General features: G+C 50.5%; 26 non-coding genes and 1 pseudogene across 26 annotated transcripts; all 27 read right to left on the reverse strand.

The window, feature by feature from the left end:
• Positions 1 to 225: 225 nt before the first annotated feature.
• LOC142995759 (U2 spliceosomal RNA) lies at positions 226 to 433 on the reverse strand (annotated as a pseudogene).
• A 6365-nt stretch (positions 434 to 6798) lies between these two features.
• On the reverse strand, positions 6799 to 6963 carry LOC142995784 (U1 spliceosomal RNA). The gene has a single exon (XR_012961678.1). It is a non-coding gene; the product is annotated as a U1 spliceosomal RNA (small nuclear RNA).
• A 509-nt stretch (positions 6964 to 7472) lies between these two features.
• On the reverse strand, positions 7473 to 7663 carry LOC142995725 (U2 spliceosomal RNA). The gene has a single exon (XR_012961625.1). It is a non-coding gene; the product is annotated as a U2 spliceosomal RNA (small nuclear RNA).
• A 423-nt stretch (positions 7664 to 8086) lies between these two features.
• On the reverse strand, positions 8087 to 8251 carry LOC142995785 (U1 spliceosomal RNA). Its single transcript, XR_012961679.1, has one exon. It is a non-coding gene; the product is annotated as a U1 spliceosomal RNA (small nuclear RNA).
• Positions 8252 to 8760: 509 nt separating this feature from the next.
• Positions 8761 to 8951, reverse strand: LOC142995726 (U2 spliceosomal RNA). The gene has a single exon (XR_012961626.1). It is a non-coding gene; the product is annotated as a U2 spliceosomal RNA (small nuclear RNA).
• Positions 8952 to 9374: 423 nt separating this feature from the next.
• On the reverse strand, positions 9375 to 9539 carry LOC142995667 (U1 spliceosomal RNA). The gene has a single exon (XR_012961567.1). It is a non-coding gene; the product is annotated as a U1 spliceosomal RNA (small nuclear RNA).
• Positions 9540 to 10048: 509 nt separating this feature from the next.
• Positions 10049 to 10239, reverse strand: LOC142995698 (U2 spliceosomal RNA). The gene has a single exon (XR_012961598.1). It is a non-coding gene; the product is annotated as a U2 spliceosomal RNA (small nuclear RNA).
• Positions 10240 to 10662: 423 nt separating this feature from the next.
• Positions 10663 to 10827, reverse strand: LOC142995786 (U1 spliceosomal RNA). Its single transcript, XR_012961680.1, has one exon. It is a non-coding gene; the product is annotated as a U1 spliceosomal RNA (small nuclear RNA).
• A 509-nt stretch (positions 10828 to 11336) lies between these two features.
• On the reverse strand, positions 11337 to 11527 carry LOC142995729 (U2 spliceosomal RNA). The gene has a single exon (XR_012961629.1). It is a non-coding gene; the product is annotated as a U2 spliceosomal RNA (small nuclear RNA).
• Positions 11528 to 11950: 423 nt separating this feature from the next.
• Positions 11951 to 12115, reverse strand: LOC142995659 (U1 spliceosomal RNA). Its single transcript, XR_012961559.1, has one exon. It is a non-coding gene; the product is annotated as a U1 spliceosomal RNA (small nuclear RNA).
• Positions 12116 to 12624: 509 nt separating this feature from the next.
• On the reverse strand, positions 12625 to 12815 carry LOC142995741 (U2 spliceosomal RNA). The gene has a single exon (XR_012961640.1). It is a non-coding gene; the product is annotated as a U2 spliceosomal RNA (small nuclear RNA).
• Positions 12816 to 13238: 423 nt separating this feature from the next.
• Positions 13239 to 13403, reverse strand: LOC142995787 (U1 spliceosomal RNA). The gene has a single exon (XR_012961681.1). It is a non-coding gene; the product is annotated as a U1 spliceosomal RNA (small nuclear RNA).
• Positions 13404 to 13912: 509 nt separating this feature from the next.
• LOC142995728 (U2 spliceosomal RNA) lies at positions 13913 to 14103 on the reverse strand. Its single transcript, XR_012961628.1, has one exon. It is a non-coding gene; the product is annotated as a U2 spliceosomal RNA (small nuclear RNA).
• A 423-nt stretch (positions 14104 to 14526) lies between these two features.
• On the reverse strand, positions 14527 to 14691 carry LOC142995656 (U1 spliceosomal RNA). Its single transcript, XR_012961556.1, has one exon. It is a non-coding gene; the product is annotated as a U1 spliceosomal RNA (small nuclear RNA).
• A 509-nt stretch (positions 14692 to 15200) lies between these two features.
• Positions 15201 to 15391, reverse strand: LOC142995699 (U2 spliceosomal RNA). The gene has a single exon (XR_012961599.1). It is a non-coding gene; the product is annotated as a U2 spliceosomal RNA (small nuclear RNA).
• A 423-nt stretch (positions 15392 to 15814) lies between these two features.
• LOC142995789 (U1 spliceosomal RNA) lies at positions 15815 to 15979 on the reverse strand. Its single transcript, XR_012961683.1, has one exon. It is a non-coding gene; the product is annotated as a U1 spliceosomal RNA (small nuclear RNA).
• A 509-nt stretch (positions 15980 to 16488) lies between these two features.
• Positions 16489 to 16679, reverse strand: LOC142995723 (U2 spliceosomal RNA). Its single transcript, XR_012961623.1, has one exon. It is a non-coding gene; the product is annotated as a U2 spliceosomal RNA (small nuclear RNA).
• A 423-nt stretch (positions 16680 to 17102) lies between these two features.
• On the reverse strand, positions 17103 to 17267 carry LOC142995641 (U1 spliceosomal RNA). The gene has a single exon (XR_012961541.1). It is a non-coding gene; the product is annotated as a U1 spliceosomal RNA (small nuclear RNA).
• Positions 17268 to 17776: 509 nt separating this feature from the next.
• Positions 17777 to 17967, reverse strand: LOC142995673 (U2 spliceosomal RNA). Its single transcript, XR_012961573.1, has one exon. It is a non-coding gene; the product is annotated as a U2 spliceosomal RNA (small nuclear RNA).
• Positions 17968 to 18390: 423 nt separating this feature from the next.
• LOC142995790 (U1 spliceosomal RNA) lies at positions 18391 to 18555 on the reverse strand. Its single transcript, XR_012961684.1, has one exon. It is a non-coding gene; the product is annotated as a U1 spliceosomal RNA (small nuclear RNA).
• Positions 18556 to 19064: 509 nt separating this feature from the next.
• Positions 19065 to 19255, reverse strand: LOC142995724 (U2 spliceosomal RNA). Its single transcript, XR_012961624.1, has one exon. It is a non-coding gene; the product is annotated as a U2 spliceosomal RNA (small nuclear RNA).
• Positions 19256 to 19678: 423 nt separating this feature from the next.
• On the reverse strand, positions 19679 to 19843 carry LOC142995643 (U1 spliceosomal RNA). The gene has a single exon (XR_012961543.1). It is a non-coding gene; the product is annotated as a U1 spliceosomal RNA (small nuclear RNA).
• Positions 19844 to 20352: 509 nt separating this feature from the next.
• LOC142995700 (U2 spliceosomal RNA) lies at positions 20353 to 20543 on the reverse strand. Its single transcript, XR_012961600.1, has one exon. It is a non-coding gene; the product is annotated as a U2 spliceosomal RNA (small nuclear RNA).
• Positions 20544 to 20966: 423 nt separating this feature from the next.
• LOC142995791 (U1 spliceosomal RNA) lies at positions 20967 to 21131 on the reverse strand. The gene has a single exon (XR_012961685.1). It is a non-coding gene; the product is annotated as a U1 spliceosomal RNA (small nuclear RNA).
• A 509-nt stretch (positions 21132 to 21640) lies between these two features.
• On the reverse strand, positions 21641 to 21831 carry LOC142995745 (U2 spliceosomal RNA). Its single transcript, XR_012961644.1, has one exon. It is a non-coding gene; the product is annotated as a U2 spliceosomal RNA (small nuclear RNA).
• Positions 21832 to 22255: 424 nt separating this feature from the next.
• LOC142995671 (U1 spliceosomal RNA) lies at positions 22256 to 22418 on the reverse strand. Its single transcript, XR_012961571.1, has one exon. It is a non-coding gene; the product is annotated as a U1 spliceosomal RNA (small nuclear RNA).
• A 509-nt stretch (positions 22419 to 22927) lies between these two features.
• On the reverse strand, positions 22928 to 23118 carry LOC142995753 (U2 spliceosomal RNA). The gene has a single exon (XR_012961652.1). It is a non-coding gene; the product is annotated as a U2 spliceosomal RNA (small nuclear RNA).
• Between the last annotated feature and the right edge of the window lie 357 nt (positions 23119 to 23475).

The following is a 23475-nucleotide window of genomic DNA, read 5'->3' on the forward strand; positions in this document are numbered from 1 at the left end:
TGATATCTCTCAGCAATAAGTTCTCTACTAACAATAAAACAAGGTACCCTGTTCTTGGTTAGAAAACTGCTTACTGGCGGAAAAAACCGACAAAGCACAAGGAGCTTAGCTTCGTTCCCATCTAGGGGGAATAGGCAGCATACTCACAGGACGCAGCGGTGCGGCAGCAAAAGGCTGCCGCCAGCGGGACCTTTTCCCGACACCGTTTTCCTTCCTACAGGTCGAAAGAGGTGCACCGTTCCCGGATGTACTGCAATACCGGGTCGATGCGTGGAGTGGACGGAGCAAGCCCCTATTCCATCTCCCTGCTCCAAAAATCAATTTAATATATGGTCCCCGGGTAGGGGACGTATCAGATATTAAACTGATAAGAACAGATTTTTTTTTTTTATAATTTTTTATTTTTTTCAACACAATTCATCCACACAAATATTCACACACAACAGAGATATACACATCTATTTCCCATACAATCCAAATACATACAAATACAAGTCGCAAACACACCAACAGTATCACAAACAATTCACCACCCCCACCACCACTGGACAAGATAAACCAACAACAAAAAAACACTCCGGCTAACAATCCCAAAACCCATCAAAAAAACAACCAAAACAGCTTTCTTACCAGGCAGCAGTCTACCCCCCACACCCGCTTCTTCGCCAGATTCATTTTTCATTTTCCTTTTTCCACACAAATATTCGCACCAAAAAAAGGACTTACACTCCTATTTTCCGCATCAATACAAATACATCCTTCTCACAAACACACAAACAACAGTATCACAAAACCCATCACCACCACCATCAACACACCCCTGCTGGACAATTTTCACAACAAAAACAAAAACACCCTGGCTAACAATCACAAGCCCAATCAAAAAAACAACCAAAACAGCAACAAACCCCTCCTTATCCCAAACACAAACAAAACAACAAAAAACCAACAAAACAAAACATGAACAGTATCCCAAAACCCATCACCATCACCACAACCCCACTGGACAAAGCAACAAACAAAAAAAACCAACACCCCGGCCAACCCACACAAACCACCTAAAACCAGCTTTTGTACAAGGCAGCAGTGTACACCCTAACAAACACGCCTCACCCTACACCTGTTGCATCGCCACAAGACACCCGTCCCAGCCCTGTTGATCCTCTTTCTCCCATGATCATCTTCCACGCTGCATGCCCCCACCTGTCTCTGGCCCATTCCAGGCCTTTCCTCCTCTGGTCCCTTCCCATGTACTCTGCGACTGTGGCAAATGCCACTCTCTTGGCTGCCTCCGGCGGCATAGCTCTTCCCTGCCGAGTGCGGATGTTTCGCGCCATCCACCTCGCTTCTTTTACACAGTTTAACACAATCCAAAGGCACCTCCACCTCCGTGCAGTTTTTTGCCCGCCGGCTCCGAACAAGACCATCTGGCACTGCAATGCCGATCCAGCGTCCAGGAACAGCTTCACCAGCGTCTCGCACTGATTCCACAGAGCCCTGGCTGCTATGCAGTCCCACAAACAGTGCTGGACCGTCTCCTCGTCCCCACAACGGGGCCATTGACACGCCCCAGAGGGAGCCAATCTTCGGGCATGCAGCACTCCCTGGACGGGCAGGATCCCATGCGCAACCTGCCAGGCCAGGTCCTTGTGGCGATGCAGCAGCCCTGGGTGGGCCACCTCCTTCCAAACTTCCTCTGACCGGCCTAATGCCAGTCCCCACACATGGCACACCGGCTCCCTGCCCTGTACAAAAGACAACATAGCTTTGTGCTTACACAAACTTTCCCTCCCCGCCCCTTCCAGCCCCATTTTCTTCAAAAACAGTTTTGTCCCTCCGTACACCCCAGTCATCTCAAAGGCGAGCGGGACAGTCAAAGGAACTTTCAAAACACCAATACTTCTCAAATAAAATCCCACAAAAAATTTCACAAAGAATGCCGCCTTACAAGACAACGACAGGCACATAGACACATGCAAAGCAATGAAATGGCACCACAACACAGAATGAAAATCCAAAATCCCTTTCCCCCCTTTTTCCGGCCTCCTCTTTAGCACCACCCTCTGCAACCTGTCCCATTTCGTTCCCCAAAAGAAATAAAAAACGGCCCGATCCAGCCGTGCTAGGACACTCCTTGGCGGCACAAACACAACACTGACGAAAAGCAACAAAGGTAGGATCGTCGCCTTCAAAATTAGGTTCTTGCCTTCCCAAGTTAGCTGCCTCAGTCTCCAAAACTGCAGCTTCCTCTCCACTTTCTTCAGAACCCCCTCCCAATTTCCATCCCCCTGTCCCTCTGAATCAAACTGCACCCCGAGGATCCTCATCTGGCCCATATTCACCGCCAGGGGCATTCTGCTGCGCTCCGTCTCCGTCCACCGTCCGTACAGCTTGACTCCGCATTTCTCCCTGTTCAGCTTTGCTGCCGACGCCCGCCCAACCCACTCTGTTCTTTCCAACGTTCTATCAACTGCACCCTGGTCTGCACAGAGCACAGTCACGTCATCCATATACAGGATGCATCTTGCCTCTTGCCCTCCGCTTCCTGGGATGCCAAGCCCACTTAGCCGGGTATCCCTCCTCAAAACTTGTGCCAGTGGCTCCATGCAGCACACGAACAGGAGCGGCGACAGCGGGCAACCCTGGCGGACGCCACAGTTGACGTTCACCGCCTTCGACAGACACCCGTTCACCATCACCTTGCTTTGCACACTCGTATAGAGCAGCCCCACCCTCGCCAAGAAGCCCCCCGGAAAACCCATCCTCTTCAATACCTGGAACATGTAGTAGTGCGAAACCCGATCATACGCCTTCTCGAAATCCAGGTTCACCACGGCGAGCTGGATGTCTCTGTCCCTTGCGTATCCGATGGCGTCCCTTACCAGCAAGAGGCTGTCCGTGATCCTCCTGCCAGCAACGGCGCAGGTTTGATCCGGGTGGATCACGTCACCTAGCACAGTCTTCATCCTGCGGGTTAAGATCTTGCTGTACAGTTTAAAGTCAAAGTTGAGCAAGGTGATAGGTCGCCAATTCTTTATGTCCTCCCTCTCTCCCTTCTTGTAAAGGAGAGTGACCACCCCCTCCCGAAAGCTCTTCGGTAGGATACTGAGCTTCTCAAACTCCTCAAAGACTGCTAGCAAATCAGAACTAAGCACATCCCAAAATCCCAAATAAAACTCACAAGGCAGCCCATCTGACCCCGGGGCCCTCCCTTTTTTGAACGAGTGAAGGCTTTCCACCAGCTCCTCCTTCCCTATCCCGTTCTCCAATCCCCTTGTGTCACGCACCACCCCATCGACAAACTCCAGTACCTCCCCCATCCTCTCCTCCTCCACCTCTTTATTCCCAAATACCTCAGAGTAAAACCTCTCCACCACCCCCAACATGCCCTTCGTGTCGCTCCTAATTTCCCCATCCTCCCCCTTCAGGCCTGTCATTAGCACACGCCGCGATAAGATCTTTTTAAAGAAGTACCTGGTGCATTTCTCCCCTTCATCTATCTCCTTCTCCTTACACCTAAACATTATGGCTCTGCTCTTATTTTCTGCTAATGTCGCCATCTCTTTCTTCACCTCTTCCAAATCCTCACCAAAATCAAAGCCCATGTGTACCAAGTCGGCGTACCTGTTCAAACGTCTCTGTAACCCCCCCCACACCCTGCCCTCCTTCGCCCTCCTCCTTCTCCCCTGTTGAATGAAAAAACCCTTGATCCTTGTTTTTGCCTCCTCCCACCACTCAGCCCGTGTATCAAAAAAAACTTGGAGGGACTGCCAGTCTTTGTATTGTTCTCTGAAGGCCTTCGCTACTGCTCGGTCTTCCAACAGCCGACAGTTCAGCTTCCATAAACCTCTGCCCACCGCTACTCCCGACTTCACGGACAGGGAGCAGCTCAGCAGGGAATGGTCTGAAAAGAATACTGGGCTCAGAGATGCAGTCAGACCTGCAAACCCCCTGGCAAAGAGGAAGTCAATCCTCGACGCACGGGTCCCATCCCTCGTCTGCCAGGTAAACCCCTCCTTTCCCGGGTTGAGGGCAGCATACATGTCCTGGAGCTTGAAATCCGTCAGGAGTCGCTGTAAGTAGAACGAGGTCTTGTCCACCTTAAAATCCTCACCCACCCCTTTACGTCCCACCCTGCTCAGAACACAATTGAAATCCCCCGCCAATATCACCGGGGCCCGTCCCAGAAGGTAGGCGGGGAGCTCCTGCAGCAATTCCCACCTCTCCTTCTTTAAGGGTGAACAATAAACGTTAACAAGGTTGAAACTCATCCCATTAAATGACAGTGATAAGAACAGTGCCCTACCACAAACCACCACTGTGCTCCCCGTCACCTGTATTCCCTTGTTTTTTACCAGAACTGCCACCCCATCACACCTGTTTTCTGCCGAGCCGCTCCAAAGCGACGGCCCCAGTCGCCACATGGACTCCCATTGTCCGTAGGAGGGGCGATATGGAAGCGCGCATTCCTGCAGACAAACCACGTCTGCCTGCACACCCTCCAATGCTGACAAAACAGTTCTTGCCCTCCTTACAGTTGTCACCCTGCATACATTGATGGTGGCCACTGTGAGTGGCATGTGCTGGTTTCCCATTTTTACATTAAGGACAGTGAAAAACACCCCAACCAATCCCACACCAAACAAGTGGATACTTTTAGACACCTCCCCATTGCTCCCCTCTTAGGTTGCACCACCACCTCCTGGGTCATCCGCAGGTGAACTACTTGAGGGGACATCAGTCTCGCTCACGTACGGGATTCGGTTTGGGGACTGCACAGGATACACTGGGGAGCACCCTGACCTCTCGCTGTTTGATTGTCCCCTCAGACCCCACCTCTCCCTCACCCCACTCCTCCGTTTTTTCCTTACTCCCCCATTTTCGGTTTTGCCCTCCGCCCCCCTCTTCAACAGTGTTGCCTCCACGCTATCACTGATGTCGTCCTCGGATACCGTTACCATGGAGGCCGAGTCTGACTCTGACGAATCAGACAGTGGTCCCACCAGTGCTTCCTTCACTTCCCCCACGTTTCTATCTCCCACATTCCTATCACCCTCTACCTCATTCATTCTCAGCTGCCCGAGTCTCACCTGCAGCCTGCTGCTTTCTCCGACCTCCTCCTCGCTCTCCCCCTCACATCCTACCACATACGCCGTGCCACCACTCCCACCATCTACACCCTCACCACCCCCCACTTCAGCAGCATATTCCCCCCTTCCTCCAACCACACCCTCCTTTCCTGCCCCATCGGCGGTAACTCTAACCTCTTCCTCCTCCTCCCTTTCACTATCTGGGCCTTCCTCACCCCCTTCTGCTCTCACAGCTTCCTCCTGCACTCTGGCCGTCTCCTCCTCCCTATGCCGCTCCGTATCCGCTGCCCCTGCTTTCCTTGCTCTGTTTGCAAAGGAGTCTGGGCAGTTTCGGAACATGTGCGTAGCTGAGCCACAGAGGTTGCAACGCCTCCCTGTCGGGCAATCAGCTGCCATGTGCCCCACCTCTCGACATTTGGAGCAAACAATTGCTTGACACCCCGCTGCCAGGTGACCATACTCCCCACATTTCCTACACAGCTTCGGCTGCCCCTGGTAAAACACCAACCCCCGGTCCTCCCCTAGCACAATCATAGTAGGCAGCTGTCTGAACCCCCCATAGCCGGTCCTATCCTCAACGAGCCTCACAGGGACCCGCCAGCTCCCTGTCCAAATCCCATCTATGTCCAATACCTTCTGCACTGGGCCCCTTGTCTGGCAGTAACGAGCCAGCCAGGTAAGAATATCCTCCGCCTCCACTGTCTCATTAAACATTTTCAGAAACACCGTCTTTACTGAATCGTCAGTCAGTCTCTCCACATTGAACATTTCAAACTTCCCCTTGGCATTCTCGTACTTGCTCCAAAAAGCTGCCAAAAGAAACGGGCTCTTGAAGCTCACGTCGAACCCTCTTCTCCCTGGAAGCCCAACCAAACAATTTATATCTCCCGCCACATACCCCAACACACCTGCAATCATTTTCCTGGAAAAGTCCAAACGAGACATTTCAATTACCCTCCCTTCCTTCATACGCAAGGTGAAGCGTACACAGCAGTGCCTTCGCACACCTACTCTGGCCGACAATATGTCCGCCATTTTGTCACAGACTCAAAGCACATGTGCCGTGAGTCTGGGCAAAGCAACATGCCCCAAAGGGCCGTACCTTCAAACCACACTCACCTCTCAGGAGGAGTAGAGACTCTGTACCTGTAGAAAGGAGACAAAAAAAACAAAGAACACTCGGTCGATAATTTTCCAAATACAAACGAAATCAGCAATAAGGTCGAACAGATCTGGTCACGATAAGGTATATATACTGATCTTAGCCAAAAGGCCGAGAAGCGATGACCACCAGGCGCCACAACGGACCCACTGCTCCCCTCTGCCGCATGTCTGCATCGCGGTTCTGGATCTTTATGACCAATCGCTAACACCATAGGACCAACTACAACAAAGGAACTTGTCTGTTCAACAGTTAAATATCGCACGACATCATGTCTTCTTGTCTTTTGAAAGACCAAGGGTTACAAAGGTCTTCTCTGCTCGTACCTGTGTTTAGGATGAGCAAAGTGGAGACTTCAAAGTCAAATTGTGCAAAACAGCTCCGTCGTCAACCAACCGGTTTCTGAGTTTTTAGCCACAGAATCCGTGTCGAGCGGGATGGAAGCCAAATGTTGGCCCCTCAAGCCAACCTTACTCGTACGCAGTGTTACCTTTGAACCCCGTCACTGCGTCGTTTTAGCCATCCATTTGTATTGCACAGCGCGATGAGGGGAGAGCGCGAACGCAGTCCCCCACTACCAGAAATTATGCAGTCGAGATTCCCACATTTGGGGAATTCGCAGGTGTCAGCGCCACCGGAGTGCAATGGTTGCGACCTCGCCCTGGGTGAACCGCCTGGTTGATCATGGTATCTCCCCTGCCAGGTAAGTATGTCTTGCGGTGGCCAGAGACAGTGCCCTCCTTCACAGACTTACTAATCTGGCTGATGGTCAAAGACTTCTTCACGGGGAACAAACCACCTCAACCGGACATGATGTCAGGATGCCCCAGGCCAGTAATTCTCTGTATTCTCCATCTGGTTACGCATTCAGATCAAACTCAGCACTCGGACACACCGAGTAAAAGCCACCAAAGTGCCTATACCGCGCGGAAAAATGTGACACCATTGCAAATCTGTTACTTGTCAAGGCATCCGCTTAGTTGCTGGTAAGATGTTGATATCTCTCAGCAATAAGTTCTCTACTAACAATAAAACAAGGTACCCTGTTCTTGGTTAGAAAACTGCTTACTGGCGGAAAAAACCGACAAAGCACAAGGAGCTTAGCTTCGTTCCCATCTAGGGGGAATAGGCAGCATACTCACAGGACGCAGCGGTGCGGCAGCAAAAGGCTGCCGCCAGCGGGACCTTTTCCCGACACCGTTTTCCTTCCTACAGGTCGAAAGAGGTGCACCGTTCCCGGATGTACTGCAATACCGGGTCGATGCGTGGAGTGGACGGAGCAAGCCCCTATTCCATCTCCCTGCTCCAAAAATCAATTTAATATATGGTCCCCGGGTAGGGGACGTATCAGATATTACACTGATAAGAACAGATACTACACTTGATCTTAGCCAAAAGGCCGAGAAGCGATGACCACCAGGCGCCACAACGGACCCACTGCTCCACTCTGCCGCATGTCTGCATCGCGGTTCTGGATCTTTATGACCAATCGCTAACACCATAGGACCAACTACAACAAAGGAACTTGTCTGTTCAACAGTTAAATATCGCACGACATCATGTCTTCTTGTCTTTTGAAAGACCAAGGGTTACAAAGGTCTTCTCTGCTCGTACCTGTGTTTAGGATGAGCAAAGTGGAGACTTCAAAGTCAAATTGTGCAAAACAGCTCCGTCGTCAACCAACCGGTTTCTGAGTTTTTAGCCACAGAATCCGTGTCGAGCGGGATGGAAGCCAAATGTTGGCCCCTCAAGCCAACCTTACTCGTACGCAGTGTTACCTTTGAACCCCGTCACTGCGTCGTTTTAGCCATCCATTTGTATTGCACAGCGCGATGAGGGGAGAGCGCGAACGCAGTCCCCCACTACCAGAAATTATGCAGTCGAGATTCCCACATTTGGGGAATTCGCAGGTGTCAGCGCCACCGGAGTGCAATGGTTGCGACCTCGCCCTGGGTGAACCGCCTGGTTGATCATGGTATCTCCCCTGCCAGGTAAGTATGTCTTGCGGTGGCCAGAGACAGTGCCCTCCTTCACAGACTTACTAATCTGGCTGATGGTCAAAGACTTCTTCACGGGGAACAAACCACCTCAACCGGACATGATGTCAGGATGCCCCAGGCCAGTAATTCTCTGTATTCTCCATCTGGTTACGCATTCAGATCAAACTCAGCACTCGGACACACCGAGTAAAAGCCACCAAAGTGCCTATACCGCGCGGAAAAATGTGACACCATTGCAAATCTGTTACTTGTCAAGGCATCCGCTTAGTTGCTGGTAAGATGTTGATATCTCTCAGCAATAAGTTCTCTACTAACAATAAAACAAGGTACCCTGTTCTTGGTTAGAAAACTGCTTACTGGCGGAAAAAACCGACAAAGCACAAGGAGCTTAGCTTCGTTCCCATCTAGGGGGAATAGGCAGCATACTCACAGGACGCAGCGGTGCGGCAGCAAAAGGCTGCCGCCAGCGGGACCTTTTCCCGACACCGTTTTCCTTCCTACAGGTCGAAAGAGGTGCACCGTTCCCGGATGTACTGCAATACCGGGTCGATGCGTGGAGTGGACGGAGCAAGCCCCTATTCCATCTCCCTGCTCCAAAAATCAATTTAATATATGGTCCCCGGGTAGGGGACGTATCAGATATTACACTGATAAGAACAGATACTACACTTGATCTTAGCCAAAAGGCCGAGAAGCGATGACCACCAGGCGCCACAACGGACCCACTGCTCCACTCTGCCGCATGTCTGCATCGCGGTTCTGGATCTTTATGACCAATCGCTAACACCATAGGACCAACTACAACAAAGGAACTTGTCTGTTCAACAGTTAAATATCGCACGACATCATGTCTTCTTGTCTTTTGAAAGACCAAGGGTTACAAAGGTCTTCTCTGCTCGTACCTGTGTTTAGGATGAGCAAAGTGGAGACTTCAAAGTCAAATTGTGCAAAACAGCTCCGTCGTCAACCAACCGGTTTCTGAGTTTTTAGCCACAGAATCCGTGTCGAGCGGGATGGAAGCCAAATGTTGGCCCCTCAAGCCAACCTTACTCGTACGCAGTGTTACCTTTGAACCCCGTCACTGCGTCGTTTTAGCCATCCATTTGTATTGCACAGCGCGATGAGGGGAGAGCGCGAATGCAGTCCCCCACTACCAGACATTATGCAGTCGAGATTCCCACATTTGGGGAATTCGCAGGTGTCAGCGCCACCGGAGTGCAATGGTTGCGACCTCGCCCTGGGTGAACCGCCTGGTTGATCATGGTATCTCCCCTGCCAGGTAAGTATGTCTTGCGGTGGCCAGAGACAGTGCCTTCCTTCACAGACTTACTAATCTGGCTGATGGTCAAAGACTTCTTCACGGGGAACAAACCACCTCAACCGGACATGATGTCAGGATGCCCCAGGCCAGTAATTCTCTGTATTCTCCATCTGGTTACGCATTCAGATCAAACTCAGCACTCGGACACACCGAGTAAAAGCCACCAAAGTGCCTATACCGCTCGGAAAAATGTGACACCATTGCAAATCTGTTACTTGTCAAGGCATCCGCTTAGTTGCTGGTAAGATGTTGATATCTCTCAGCAATAAGTTCTCTACTAACAATAAAACAAGGTACCCTGTTCTTGGTTAGAAAACTGCTTACTGGCGGAAAAAACCGACAAAGCACAAGGAGCTTAGCTTCGTTCCCATCTAGGGGGAATAGGCAGCATACTCACAGGACGCAGCGGTGCGGCAGCAAAAGGCTGCCGCCAGCGGGACCTTTTCCCGACACCGTTTTCCTTCCTACAGGTCGAAAGAGGTGCACCGTTCCCGGATGTACTGCAATACCGGGTCGATGCGTGGAGTGGACGGAGCAAGCCCCTATTCCATCTCCCTGCTCCAAAAATCAATTTAATATATGGTCCCCGGGTAGGGGACGTATCAGATATTAAACTGATAAGAACAGATACTACACTTGATCTTAGCCAAAAGGCCGAGAAGCGATGACCACCAGGCGCCACAACGGACCCACTGCTCCCCTCTGCCGCATGTCTGCATCGCGGTTCTGGATCTTTATGACCAATCGCTAACACCATAGGACCAACTACAACAAAGGAACTTGTCTGTTCAACAGTTAAATATCGCACGACATCATGTCTTCTTGTCTTTTGAAAGACCAAGGGTTACAAAGGTCTTCTCTGCTCGTACCTGTGTTTAGGATGAGCAAAGTGGAGACTTCAAAGTCAAATTGTGCAAAACAGCTCCGTCGTCAACCAACCGGTTTCTGAGTTTTTAGCCACAGAATCCGTGTCGAGTGGGATGGAAGCCAAATGTTGGCCCCTCAAGCCAACCTTACTCGTACGCAGTGTTACCTTTGAACCCCGTCACTGCGTCGTTTTAGCCATCCATTTGTATTGCACAGCGCGATGAGGGGAGAGCGCGAACGCAGTCCCCCACTACCAGAAATTATGCAGTCGAGATTCCCACATTTGGGGAATTCGCAGGTGTCAGCGCCACCGGAGTGCAATGGTTGCGACCTCGCCCTGGGTGAACCGCCTGGTTGATCATGGTATCTCCCCTGCCAGGTAAGTATGTCTTGCGGTGGCCAGAGACAGTGCCCTCCTTCACAGACTTACTAATCTGGCTGATGGTCAAAGACTTCTTCACGGGGAACAAACCACCTCAACCGGACATGATGTCAGGATGCCCCAGGCCAGTAATTCTCTGTATTCTCCATCTGGTTACGCATTCAGATCAAACTCAGCACTCGGACACACCGAGTAAAAGCCACCAAAGTGCCTATACCGCGCGGAAAAATGTGACACCATTGCAAATCTGTTACTTGTCAAGGCATCCGCTTAGTTGCTGGTAAGATGTTGATATCTCTCAGCAATAAGTTCTCTACTAACAATAAAACAAGGTACCCTGTTCTTGGTTAGAAAACTGCTTACTGGCGGAAAAAACCGACAAAGCACAAGGAGCTTAACTTCGTTCCCATCTAGGGGGAATAGGCAGCATACTCACAGGACGCAGCGGTGCGGCAGCAAAAGGCTGCCGCCAGCGGGACCTTTTCCCGACACCATTTTCCTTCCTACAGGTCGAAAGAGGTGCACCGTTCCCGGATGTACTGCAATACCGGGTCGATGCGTGGAGTGGACGGAGCAAGCCCCTATTCCATCTCCCTGCTCCAAAAATCAATTTAATATATGGTCCCCGAGTAGGGGACGTATCAGATATTAAACTGATAAGAACAGATACTACACTTGATCTTAGCCAAATGGCCGAGAAGCGATGACCACCAGGCGCCACAACGGACCCACTGCTCCCCTCTGCCGCATGTCTGCATCGCGGTTCTGGATCTTTATGACCAATCGCTAACACCATAGGACCAACTACAACAAAGGAACTTGTCTGTTCAACAGTTAAATATCGCACGACATCATGTCTTCTTGTCTTTTGAAAGACCAAGGGTTACAAAGGTCTTCTCTGCTCGTACCTGTGTTTAGGATGAGCAAAGTGGAGACTTCAAAGTCAAATTGTGCAAAACAGCTCCGTCGTCAACCAACCGGTTTCTGAGTTTTTAGCCACAGAATCCGTGTCGAGCGGGATGGAAGCCAAATGTTGGCCCCTCAAGCCAACCTTACTCGTACGCAGTGTTACCTTTGAACCCCGTCACTGCGTCGTTTTAGCCATCCATTTGTATTGCACAGCGCGATGAGGGGAGAGCGCGAAGGCAGTCCCCCACTACCAGAAATTATGCAGTCGAGATTCCCACATTTGGGGAATTCGCAGGTGTCAGCGCCACCGGAGTGCAATGGTTACGACCTCGCCCTGGGTGAACCGCCTGGTTGATCATGGTATCTCCCCTGCCAGGTAAGTATGTCTTGCGGTGGCCAGAGACAGTGCCCTCCTTCACAGACTTACTAATCTGGCTGATGGTCAAAGACTTCTTCACGGGGAACAAACCACCTCAACCGGACATGATGTCAGGATGCCCCAGGCCAGTAATTCTCTGTATTCTCCATCTGGTTACGCATTCAGATCAAACTCAGCACTCGGACACACCGAGTAAAAGCCACCAAAGTGCCTATACCGCGCGGAAAAATGTGACACCATTGCAAATCTGTTACTTGTCAAGGCATCCGCTTAGTTGCTGGTAAGATGTTGATATCTCTCAGCAATAAGTTCTCTACTAACAATAAAACAAGGTACCCTGTTCTTGGTTAGAAAACTGCTTACTGGCGGAAAAACCCGACAAAGCACAAGGAGCTTAGCTTCGTTCCCATCTAGGGGGAATAGGCAGCATACTCACAGGACGCAGCGGTGCGGCAGCAAAAGGCTGCCGCCAGCGGGACCTTTTCCCGACACCATTTTCCTTCCTACAGGTCGAAAGAGGTGCACCGTTCCCGGATGTTCTGCAATACCGGGTCGATGCGTGGAGTGGACGGAGCAAGCCCCTATTCCATCTCCCTGCTCCAAAAATCAATTTAATATATGGTCCCCGGGTAGGGGACGTATCAGATATTAAACTGATAAGAACAGATACTACACTTGATCTTAGCCAAAAGGCCGAGAAGCGATGACCACCAGGCGCCACAACGGACCCACTGCTCCCCTCTGCCGCATGTCTGCATCGCGGTTCTGGATCTTTATGACCAATCGCTAACACCATAGGACCAACTACAACAAAGGAACTTGTCTGTTCAACAGTTAAATATCGCACGACATCATGTCTTCTTGTCTTTTGAAAGACCAAGGGTTACAAAGGTCTTCTCTGCTCGTACCTGTGTTTAGGATGAGCAAAGTGGAGACTTCAAAGTCAAATTGTGCAAAACAGCTCCGTCGTCAACCAACCGGTTTCTGAGTTTTTAGCCACAGAATCCGTGTCGAGCGGGATGGAAGCCAAATGTTGGCCCCTCAAGCCAACCTTACTCGTACGCAGTGTTACCTTTGAACCCCGTCACTGCGTCGTTTTAGCCATCCATTTGTATTGCACAGCGCGATGAGGGGAGAGCGCGAACGCAGTCCCCCACTACCAGAAATTATGCAGTCGAGATTCCCACATTTGGGGAATTCGCAGGTGTCAGCGCCACCGGAGTGCAATGGTTGCGACCTCGCCCTGGGTGAACCGCCTGGTTGATCATGGTATCTCCCCTGCCAGGTAAGTATGTCTTGCGGTGGCCAGAGACAGTGCCTTCCTTCACAGACTTACTAATCTGGCTGATGGTCAAAGACTTCTTCACGGGGAACAAACCACCTCAACCGGACATGATGTCAGGATGCCCCAGGCCAGTAATTCTCTGTATTCTCCATCTGGTTACGCATTCAGATCAAACTCAGCACTCGGACACACCGAGTAAAAGCCACCAAAGTGCCTATACCGCTCGGAAAAATGTGACACCATTGCAAATCTGTTACTTGTCAAGGCATCCGCTTAGTTGCTGGTAAGATGTTGATATCTCTCAGCAATAAGTTCTCTACTAACAATAAAACAAGGTACCCTGTTCTTGGTTAGAAAACTGCTTACTGGCGGAAAAAACCGACAAAGCACAAGGAGCTTAGCTTCGTTCCCATCTAGGGGGAATAGGCAGCATACTCACAGGACGCAGCGGTGCGGCAGCAAAAGGCTGCCGCCAGCGGGACCTTTTCCCGACACCGTTTTCCTTCCTACAGGTCGAAAGAGGTGCACCGTTCCCGGATGTACTGCAATACCGGGTCGATGCGTGGAGTGGACGGAGCAAGCCCCTATTCCATCTCCCTGCTCCAAAAATCAATTTAATATATGGTCCCCGGGTAGGGGACGTATCAGATTTTAAACTGATAAGAACAGATACTACACTTGATCTTAGCCAAAAGGCCGAGAAGCGATGACCACCAGGCGCCACAACGGACCCACTGCTCCCCTCTGCCGCATGTCTGCATCGCGGTTCTGGATCTTTATGACCAATCGCTAACACCATAGGACCAACTACAACAAAGGAACTTGTCTGTTCAACAGTTAAATATCGCACGACATCATGTCTTCTTGTCTTTTGAAAGACCAAGGGTTACAAAGGTCTTCTCTGCTCGTACCTGTGTTTAGGATGAGCAAAGTGGAGACTTCAAAGTCAAATTGTGCAAAACAGCTCCGTCGTCAACCAACCGGTTTCTGAGTTTTTAGCCACAGAATCCGTGTCGAGCGGGATGGAAGCCAAATGTTGGCCCCTCAAGCCAACCTTACTCGTACGCAGTGTTACCTTTGAACCCCGTCACTGCGTCGTTTTAGCCATCCATTTGTATTGCACAGCGCGATGAGGGGAGAGCGCGAACGCAGTCCCCCACTACCAGAAATTATGCAGTCGAGATTCCCACATTTGGGGAATTCGCAGGTGTCAGCGCCACCGGAGTGCAATGGTTGCGACCTCGCCCTGGGTGAACTGCCTGGTTGATCATGGTATCTCCCCTGCCAGGTAAGTATGTCTTGCGGTGGCCAGAGACAGTGCCTTCCTTCACAGACTTACTAATCTGGCTGATGGTCAAAGACTTCTTCACGGGGAACAAACCACCTCAACCGGACATGATGTCAGGATGCCCCAGGCCAGTAATTCTCTGTATTCTCCATCTGGTTACGCATTCAGATCAAACTCAGCACTCGGACACACCGAGTAAAAGCCACCAAAGTGCCTATACCGCGCGGAAAAATGTGACACCATTGCAAATCTGTTACTTGTCAAGGCATCCGCTTAGTTGCTGGTAAGATGTTGATATCTCTCAGCAATAAGTTCTCTACTAACAATAAAACAAGGTACCCTGTTCTTGGTTAGAAAACTGCTTACTGGCGGAAAAAACCGACAAAGCACAAGGAGCTTAGCTTCGTTCCCATCTAGGGGGAATAGGCAGCATACTCACAGGACGCAGCGGTGCGGCAGCAAAAGGCTGCCGCCAGCGGGACCTTTTCCCGACACCGTTTTCCTTCCTACAGGTCGAAAGAGGTGCACCGTTCCCGGATGTACTGCAATACCGGGTCGATGCGTGGAGTGGACGGAGCAAGCCCCTATTCCATCTCCCTGCTCCAAAAATCAATTTAATATATGGTCCCCGGGTAGGGGACGTATCAGATATTAAACTGATAAGAACAGATACTACACTTGATCTTAGCCAAAAGGCCGAGAAGCGATGACCACCAGGCGCCACAACGGACCCACTGCTCCCCTCTGCCGCATGTCTGCATCGCGGTTCTGGATCTTTATGACCAATCGCTAACACCATAGGACCAACTACAACAAAGGAACTTGTCTGTTCAACAGTTAAATATCGCACGACATCATGTCTTCTTGTCTTTTGAAAGACCAAGGGTTACAAAGGTCTTCTCTGCTCGTACCTGTGTTTAGGATGAGCAAAGTGGAGACTTCAAAGTCAAATTGTGCAAAACAGCTCCGTCGTCAACCAACCGGTTTCTGAGTTTTTAGCCACAGAATCCGTGTCGAGCGGGATGGAAGCCAAATGTTGGCCCCTCAAGCCAACCTTACTCGTACGCAGTGTTACCTTTGAACCCCGTCACTGCGTCGTTTTAGCCATCCATTTGTATTGCACAGCGCGATGAGGGGAGAGCGCGAACGCAGTCCCCCACTACCAGAAATTATGCAGTCGAGATTCCCACATTTGGGGAATTCGCAGGTGTCAGCGCCACCGGAGTGCAATGGTTGCGACCTCGCCCTGGGTGAACCGCCTGGTTGATCATGGTATCTCCCCTGCCAGGTAAGTATGTCTTGCGGTGGCCAGAGACAGTGCCCTCCTTCACAGACTTACTAATCTGGCTGATGGTCAAAGACTTCTTCACGGGGAACAAACCACCTCAACCGGACATGATGTCAGGATGCCCCAGGCCAGTAATTCTCTGTATTCTCCATCTGGTTACGCATTCAGATCAAACTCAGCACTCGGACACACCGAGTAAAAGCCACCAAAGTGCCTATACCGCGCGGAAAAATGTGACACCATTGCAAATCTGTTACTTGTCAAGGCATCCGCTTAGTTGCTGGTAAGATGTTGATATCTCTCAGCAATAAGTTCTCTACTAACAATAAAACAAGGTACCCTGTTCTTGGTTAGAAAACTGCTTACTGGCGGAAAAAACCGACAAAGCACAAGGAGCTTAGCTTCGTTCCCATCTAGGGGGAATAGGCAGCATACTCACAGGACGCAGCGGTGCGGCAGCAAAAGGCTGCCGCCAGCGGGACCTTTTCCCGACACCGTTTTCCTTCCTACAGGTCGAAAGAGGTGCACCGTTCCCGGATGTACTGCAATACCGGGTCGATGCGTGGAGTGGACGGAGCAAGCCCCTATTCCATCTCCCTGCTCCAAAAATCAATTTAATATATGGTCCCCGGGTAGGGGACGTATCAGATGTTAAACTGATAAGAACAGATACTACACTTGATCTTAGCCAAAAGGCCGAGAAGCGATGACCACCAGGCGCCACAACGGACCCACTGCTCCCCTCTGCCGCATGTCTGCATCGCGGTTCTGGATCTTTATGACCAATCGCTAACACCATAGGACCAACTACAACAAAGGAACTTGTCTGTTCAACAGTTAAATATCGCACGACATCATGTCTTCTTGTCTTTTGAAAGACCAAGGGTTACAAAGGTCTTCTCTGCTCGTACCTGTGTTTAGGATGAGCAAAGTGGAGACTTCAAAGTCAAATTGTGCAAAACAGCTCCGTCGTCAACCAACCGGTTTCTGAGTTTTTAGCCACAGAATCCGTGTCGAGCGGGATGGAAGCCAAATGTTGGCCCCTCAAGCCAACCTTACTCGTACGCAGTGTTACCTTTGAACCCCGTCACTGCGTCGTTTTAGCCATCCATTTGTATTGCACAGCGCGATGAGGGGAGAGCGCGAACGCAGTCCCCCACTACCAGAAATTATGCAGTCGAGATTCCCACATTTGAGGAATTCGCAGGTGTCAGCGCCACCGGAGTGCAATGGTTGCGACCTCGCCCTGGGTGAACCGCCTGGTTGATCATGGTATCTCCCCTGCCAGGTAAGTATGTCTTGTGGTGGCCAGAGACAGTGCCCTCCTTCACAGACTTACTAATCTGGCTGATGGTCAAAGACTTCTTCACGGGGAACAAACCACCTCAACCGGACATGATGTCAGGATGCCCCAGGCCAGTAATTCTCTGTATTCTCCATCTGGTTACGCATTCAGATCAAACTCAGCACTCGGACACACCGAGTAAAAGCCACCAAAGTGCCTATACCGCGCGGAAAAATGTGACACCATTGCAAATCTGTTACTTGTCAAGGCATCCGCTTAGTTGCTGGTAAGATGTTGATATCTCTCAGCAATAAGTTCTCTACTAACAATAAAACAAGGTACCCTGTTCTTGGTTAGAAAACTGCTTACTGGCGGAAAAACCCGACAAAGCACAAGGAGCTTAGCTTCGTTCCCATCTAGGGGGAATAGGCAGCATACTCACAGGACGCAGCGGTGCGGCAGCAAAAGGCTGCCGCCAGCGGGACCTTTTCCCGACACCGTTTTCCTTCCTACAGGTCGAAAGAGGTGCACCGTTCCCGGATGTACTGCAATACCGGGTCGATGCGTGGAGTGGACGGAGCAAGCCCCTATTCCATCTCCCTGCTCCAAAAATCAATATAATATATGGTCCCCGGATAGGGGACGTATCAGATATTAAACTGATAAGAACAGATACTACACTTGATCTTAGCCAAAAGGCCGAGAAGCGATGACCACCAGGCGCCACAACGGACCCACTGCTCCCCTCTGCCGCATGTCTGCATCGCGGTTCTGGATCTTTATGACCAATCGCTAACACCATAGGACCAACTACAACAAAGGAACTTGTCTGTTCAACAGTTAAATATCGCACGACATCATGTCTTCTTGTCTTTTGAAAGACCAAGGGTTACAAAGGTCTTCTCTGCTCGTACCTGTGTTTAGGATGAGCAAAGTGGAGACTTCAAAGTCAAATTGTGCAAAACAGCTCCGTCGTCAACCAACCGGTTTCTGAGTTTTTAGCCACAGAATCCGTGTCGAGCGGGATGGAAGCCAAATGTTGGCCCCTCAAGCCAACCTTACTCGTACGCAGTGTTACCTTTGAACCCCGTCACTGCGTCGTTTTAGCCATCCATTTGTATTGCACAGCGCGATGAGGGGAGAGCGCGAACGCAGTCCCCCACTACCAGAAATTATGCAGTCGAGATTCCCACATTTGGGGAATTCGCAGGTGTCAGCGCCACCGGAGTGCAATGGTTGCGACCTCGCCCTGGGTGAACCGCCTGGTTGATCATGGTATCTCCCCTGCCAGGTAAGTATGTCTTGCGGTGGCCAGAGACAGTGCCCTCCTTCACAGACTTACTAATCTGGCTGATGGTCAAAGACTTCTTCACGGGGAACAAACCACCTCAACCGGACATGATGTCAGGATGCCCCAGGCCAGTAATTCTCTGTATTCTCCATCTGGTTACGCATTCAGATCAAACTCAGCACTCGGACACACCGAGTAAAAGCCACCAAAGTGCCTATACCGCGCGGAAAAATGTGACACCATTGCAAATCTGTTACTTGTCAAGGCATCCGCTTAGTTGCTGGTAAGATGTTGATATCTCTCAGCAATAAGTTCTCTACTAACAATAAAACAAGGTACCCTGTTCTTGGTTAGAAAACTGCTTACTGGCGGAAAAAACCGACAAAGCACAAGGAGCTTAGCTTCGTTCCCATCTAGGGGGAATAGGCAGCATACTCACAGGACGCAGCGGTGCGGCAGCAAAAGGCTGCCGCCAGCGGGACCTTTTCCCGACACCGTTTTCCTTCCTACAGGTCGAAAGAGGTGCACCGTTCCCGGATGTACTGCAATACCGGGTCGATGCGTGGAGTGGACGGAGCAAGCCCCTATTCCATCTCCCTGCTCCAAAAATCAATTTAATATATGGTCCCCGGGTAGGGGACGTATCAGATGTTAAACTGATAAGAACAGATACTACACTTGATCTTAGCCAAAAGGCCGAGAAGCGATGACCACCAGGCGCCACAACGGACCCACTGCTCCCCTCTGCCGCATGTCTGCATCGCGGTTCTGGATCTTTATGACCAATCGCTAACACCATAGGACCAACTACAACAAAGGAACTTGTCTGTTCAACAGTTAAATATCGCACGACATCATGTCTTCTTGTCTTTTGAAAGACCAAGGGTTACAAAGGTCTTCTCTGCTCGTACCTGTGTTTAGGATGAGCAAAGTGGAGACTTCAAAGTCAAATTGTGCAAAACAGCTCCGTCGTCAACCAACCGGTTTCTGAGTTTTTAGCCACAGAATCCGTGTCGAGCGGGATGGAAGCCAAATGTTGGCCCCTCAAGCCAACCTTACTCGTACGCAGTGTTACCTTTGAACCCCGTCACTGCGTCGTTTTAGCCATCCATTTGTATTGCACAGCGCGATGAGGGGAGAGCGCGAACGCAGTCCCCCACTACCAGAAATTATGCAGTCGAGATTCCCACATTTGAGGAATTCGCAGGTGTCAGCGCCACCGGAGTGCAATGGTTGCGACCTCGCCCTGGGTGAACCGCCTGGTTGATCATGGTATCTCCCCTGCCAGGTAAGTATGTCTTGTGGTGGCCAGAGACAGTGCCCTCCTTCACAGACTTACTAATCTGGCTGATGGTCAAAGACTTCTTCACGGGGAACAAACCACCTCAACCGGACATGATGTCAGGATGCCCCAGGCCAGTAATTCTCTGTATTCTCCATCTGGTTACGCATTCAGATCAAACTCAGCACTCGGACACACCGAGTAAAAGCCACCAAAGTGCCTATACCGCGCGGAAAAATGTGACACCATTGCAAATCTGTTACTTGTCAAGGCATCCGCTTAGTTGCTGGTAAGATGTTGATATCTCTCAGCAATAAGTTCTCTACTAACAATAAAACAAGGTACCCTGTTCTTGGTTAGAAAACTGCTTACTGGCGGAAAAACCCGACAAAGCACAAGGAGCTTAGCTTCGTTCCCATCTAGGGGGAATAGGCAGCATACTCACAGGACGCAGCGGTGCGGCAGCAAAAGGCTGCCGCCAGCGGGACCTTTTCCCGACACCGTTTTCCTTCCTACAGGTCGGAAGAGGTGCACCGTTCCCGGATGTACTGCAATACCGGGTCGATGCGTGGAGTGGACGGAGCAAGCCCCTATTCCATCTCCCTGCTCCAAAAATCAATTTAATATATGGTCCCCGGGTAGGGGACGTATCAGATATTAAACTGATAAGAACAGATACTACACTTGATCTTAGCCAAAAGGCCGAGAAGCGATGACCACCAGGCGCCACAACGGACCCACTGCTCCCCTCTGCCGCATGTCTGCATCGCGGTTCTGGATCTTTATGACCAATCGCTAACACCATAGGACCAACTACAACAAAGGAACTTGTCTGTTCAACAGTTAAATATCGCACGACATCATGTCTTCTTGTCTTTTGAAAGACCAAGGGTTACAAAGGTCTTCTCTGCTCGTACCTGTGTTTAGGATGAGCAAAGTGGAGACTTCAAAGTCAAATTGTGCAAAACAGCTCCGTCGTCAACCAACCGGTTTCTGAGTTTTTAGCCACAGAATCCGTGTCGAGCGGGATGGAAGCCAAATGTTGGCCCCTCAAGCCAACCTTACTCGTACGCAGTGTTACCTTTGAACCCCGTCACTGCGTCGTTTTAGCCATCCATTTGTATTGCACAGCGCGATGAGGGGAGAGCGCGAACGCAGTCCCCCACTACCAGAAATTATGCAGTCGAGATTCCCACATTTGGGGAATTCGCAGGTGTCAGCGCCACCGGAGTGCAATGGTTGCGACCTCGCCCTGGGTGAACCGCCTGGTTGATCATGGTATCTCCCCTGCCAGGTAAGTATGTCTTGCGGTGGCCAGAGACAGTGCCCTCCTTCACAGACTTACTAATCTGGCTGATGGTCAAAGACTTCTTCACGGGGAACAAACCACCTCAACCGGACATGATGTCAGGATGCCCCAGGCCAGTAATTCTCTGTATTCTCCATCTGGTTACGCATTCAGATCAAACTCAGCACTCGGACACACCGAGTAAAAGCCACCAAAGTGCCTATACCGCGCGGAAAAATGTGACACCATTGCAAATCTGTTACTTGTCAAGGCATCCGCTTAGTTGCTGGTAAGATGTTGATATCTCTCAGCAATAAGTTCTCTACTAACAATAAAACAAGGTACCCTGTTCTTGGTTAGAAAACTGCTTACTGGCGGAAAAACCCGACAAAGCACAAGGAGCTTAGCTTCGTTCCCATCTAGGGGGAATAGGCAGCATACTCACAGGACGCAGCGGTGCGGCAGCAAAAGGCTGCCGCCAGCGGGACCTTTTCCCGACACCGTTTTCCTTCCTACAGGTCGAAAGAGGTGCACCGTTCCCGGATGTACTGCAATACCGGGTCGATGCGTGGAGTGGACGGAGCAAGCCCCTCTTCCATCTCCCTGCTCCAAAAATCAATTTAATATATGGTCCCCGGGTAGGGGACGTATCAGATATTAAACTGGTAAGAACAGATACTACACTTGATCTTAGCCAAAAGGCCGAGAAGCGATGACCACCAGGCGCCACAACGGACCCACTGCTCCCCTCTGCCGCATGTCTGCATCGCGGTTCTGGATCTTTATGACCAATCGCTAACACCATAGGACCAACTACAACAAAGGAACTTGTCTGTTCAACAGTTAAATATCGCACGACATCATGTCTTCTTGTCTTTTGAAAGACCAAGGGTTACAAAGGTCTTCTCTGCTCGTACCTGTGTTTAGGATGAGCAAAGTGGAGACTTCAAAGTCAAATTGTGCAAAACAGCTCCGTCGTCAACCAACCGGTTTCTGAGTTTTTAGCCACAGAATCCGTGTCGAGCGGGATGGAAGCCAAATGTTGGCCCCTCAAGCCAACCTTACTCGTACGCAGTGTTACCTTTGAACCCCCGTCACTGCGTCGTTTTAGCCATCCATTTGTATTGCACAGCGCGATGAGGGGAGAGTGCGAACGCAGTCCCCCACTACCAGAATTCTGCAGTCGAGATTCCCACATTTGGGGAATTCGCAGGTAATGCGCCACCGGAGTGCAATGGTTGCGACCTCGTCCTGGGTGAACCGCCTGGTTGATCATGGTATCTCCCCTGCCAGGTAAGTATGTCTTGCGGTGGCCAGAGACAGTGCCCTCCTTCACAGACTTACTAATCTGGCTGATGGTCAAAGACTTCTTCACGGGGAACAAACCACCTCAACCGGACATGATGTCAGGATGCCCCAGGCCAGTAATTCTCTGTATTCTCCATCTGGTTACGCATTCAGATCAAACTCAGCACTCGGACACACCGAGTAAAAGCCACCAAAGTGCCTATACCGCGCGGAAAAATGTGACACCATTGCAAATCTGTTACTTGTCAAGGCATCCGCTTAGTTGCTGGTAAGATGTTGATATCTCTCAGCAATAAGTTCTCTACTAACAATAAAACAAGGTACCCTGTTCTTGGTTAGAAAACTGCTTACTGGCGGAAAAAACCGACAAAGCACAAGGAGCTTAGCTTCGTTCCCATCTAGGGGGAATAGGCAGCATACTCACAGGACGCAGCGGTGCGGCAGCAAAAGGCTGCCGCCAGCGGGACCTTTTCCCGACACCGTTTTCCTTCCTACAGGTCGAAAGAGGTGCACCGTTCCCGGATGTACCGCAATACCGGGTCGATGCGTGGAGTGGACGGAGCAAGCCCCTATTCCATCTCCCTGCTCCAAAAATCAATTTAATATATGGTCCCCGGGTAGGGGGCGTATCAGATATTAAACTGATAAGAACAGATACTACACTTGATCTTAGCCAAAAGGCCGAGAAGCGATGACCACCAGGCGCCACAACGGACCCACTGCTCCCCTCTGCCGCATGTCTGCATCGCGGTTCTGGATCTTTATGACCAATCGCTAACACCATAGGACCAACTACAACAAAGGAACTTGTCTGTTCAACAGTTAAATATCGCACGACATCATGTCTTCTTGTCTTTTGAAAGACCAAGGGTTACAAAGGTCTTCTCTGCTCGTACCTGTGTTTAGGATGAGCAAAGTGGAGACTTCAAAGTCAAATTGTGCAAAACAGCTCCGTCGTCAACCAACCGGTTTCTGAGTTTTTAGCCACAGAATCCGTGTCGAGCGGGATGGAAGCCAAATGTTGGCCCCTCAAGCCAACCTTACTCGTAC

The sequence above is a fragment of the Genypterus blacodes genome, unplaced genomic scaffold (genome assembly GCF_046128005.1).
Source record: "Genypterus blacodes isolate CSIRO-AG114 ecotype Tasmania unplaced genomic scaffold, CSIRO-AGI_Gbla_v1 ptg000033l_1, whole genome shotgun sequence".
In the NCBI taxonomy this organism is placed as follows: domain Eukaryota; kingdom Metazoa; phylum Chordata; class Actinopteri; order Ophidiiformes; family Ophidiidae; genus Genypterus; species Genypterus blacodes.